The following is a 2,456-nucleotide window of genomic DNA, read 5'->3' on the forward strand; positions in this document are numbered from 1 at the left end:
TAACGTATATTGCAACCACCTTAGACGTTGTCAACCTAGCAAAATTCGAGAAATATGAACACTAACAAAATCATAAAATGTTGATCAACCATGATCACAAAGTACAAACACAACATTTGGCATACAAAATGGTTAAGGAGGAATCCGGAGGTGACTAGTACTGGAAGTGGCAATGCAGGTGGCAGTGACGAGCAATAGGCGATTATGAAAGACCAAAAAAGTGTCAGCAACTGATTTTAGTTTGCTTAGATCCGTTTGAAAGAACTTCAAAAAACCATAGAACCAAGAACCAAATTAGTTTCTTAAATAAACACTATAGAACCAAGAATCAAACCAAATACAACATTCTAGTCTAGTACAATTTGGTTTTACCTTATTAGGTTAGTTTTTACAAATATCTAAAACATGGATATTGATGTTGCTTTCTTACAAAAGGATGGTAGATAAATGGGTGGGTGGGTATCTCTTTCAATGAAAGACCTTGTAATTTGTAAAGAGTAGGGGCCTTGTTTCCAAGACTTAGCCAATTTTGGAGCAACCGTTTTCATTACACATTTACACCCTTCAAATCCAATTTATTATAATAAATAATGTTTTTGAATGCATCAAACTTTATGTTATATTTTAACATTATATTTTAATCAAACTTATTAAAAAATTAAAAACTGATAATAGAATTCTCGACAAAATATTAAATAGATTAGTTATTGAATAAAGACACTTAATTATTTTAATACGAACCGACTTTTATTATACTCATGGCTGTAAAAATCCCAACTACGTGTCGATTAATCGCTAGTCCTCATATTTTATCCGACGAAGGGGTAAAGCGGTAATTATCTACCTGAAGCGTTCTCATCGTTTCATCTACACTTCTACGGTTCTACCAATTGCAAGATTATTAATTGTGGAATGTTTTGAATAACGCCTTCTCTGTCAATTATAAAAAGCCCTCTCAATGTTATTCCCTAAAATATATCATGATCACATTTTTAGCAAATAAACGAGTGCTATAATATTATATTTTATAAAAAGATTGCAAACCTGGTCTTCAATCAACACGTTAAAAGCTTTTGAAATTGATTTGGTTACATCGGATACTAACGGGTAATTCAGATCACCAAGGCCCCCGGATTTTCTGTCTGTTTGAACCCATGCAAGATGGGAAAACTATAATACAAAACCATCATGATTATATTAATTGATGCATAATGTGACAATGAAATATTTAAATTGTAATGCATAGTATCATACCACACTGTCTACAGAAATCCCCAATATTTCAGTATTATCACTGAAAGCCGTGATTAGGGCGGTAAACGAACCGAACGAACACGAACAAGGCCTTGTTCATGTTCGTTCGTTAAGAAAGTAATGTGTTCAAGAACGGTTCACGAACGCTTACCGAACGAGATTTGACGTTCGTGTTCGTTCATTAAGGAAATTAATGTGTTCACGAACGGTTTACGAGCACAAACAAACACAAAAAAAAATCGGCAGAGCCTATGGATTGAGACCGATGTATTCATCAATGGGAATAATGAAAGCCTGTAAACGAATCGAATGAACACATACAACGACAAGTTCGTGTTCGTTCATTTAACTTTAAAAGAACACAGGCACTTAATCGAACAAATATTTATGTTCATGTTCGTTTATTTAAAAATGGACATATGTGTTCGTTTATGTTCGTTTGTTTAAAATCTAAACGAATATAACTGAACAAAGATAAACGAACATGAATGAACACAAACAAACATAAACAAACTTAAATGAAAACACATAAATGAACAAAAATATAAAACCTTTAAGGAGATGACCTACCCATATAATATTTAATTATTTTTTATTAATACATAAATGAACGTTCATGTGATAATTATAATCCCGATTCATTAAAGATAAACCGAGGGGTGGCTAGGTTGATCTCATGGGGAGGATAAGGAGGAGATCAAAATTCAAATATTTTATTATTTAAGTTTTATTTATTCAAATGTTTATATTTATCTTTTTTGTTTCCTAGTTCTAGTCAAAGTATGATTGTTAGGGTTATAAATACTTAAGTTGTTTTTCATTATTAAGGAGAGAAAAGAGAGTTAAGTTTTGAAGTAAAAAAAACCTCCTGTGCCTTATTCCGATTTCAACATCACAATAATAATTCATCACATGAATTATTAGTCTTGTTTTATTCAACAACCCTTAACTAAATATTTGCCATACACTGTCCATCGTCAACTTAAACTCCGATTCTGTATCCATTATTCAAAAACACAACTTGGTGTTAAGATTCAAATCCAACTTGTTTCTCCATCAATTGGTATCAAGAGCGTAGGCGATCTACGATCTTTGGGAAAGAGCGGTGTGAGGCGAATAACCACATCCGACTGACGGGAAACAATTCAGCCGTAAGGAGTACGGTTCACGTTTCCGATCAATCAACAAAGAAGACGGTGACT

General features: G+C 32.9%; 1 long non-coding RNA gene across 1 annotated transcript; it reads right to left on the minus strand.

The window, feature by feature from the left end:
- Positions 1–843: 843 nt before the first annotated feature.
- Positions 844–1,290, minus strand: LOC143541980 (uncharacterized). Its single transcript, XR_013136836.1, has 3 exons — positions 1,255–1,290; positions 1,045–1,170; positions 844–968 (listed from the first exon to the last, which is right to left on the minus strand). It is a non-coding gene; the product is annotated as an uncharacterized LOC143541980 (long non-coding RNA).
- Between the last annotated feature and the right edge of the window lie 1,166 nt (positions 1,291–2,456).

The sequence above is a fragment of the Bidens hawaiensis genome, unplaced genomic scaffold (genome assembly GCF_021521415.1).
Source record: "Bidens hawaiensis isolate Kalapana, Puna unplaced genomic scaffold, B.hawaiensis_p1.1 tig00012728_1, whole genome shotgun sequence".
Lineage (NCBI taxonomy): Eukaryota > Viridiplantae > Streptophyta > Magnoliopsida > Asterales > Asteraceae > Bidens > Bidens hawaiensis.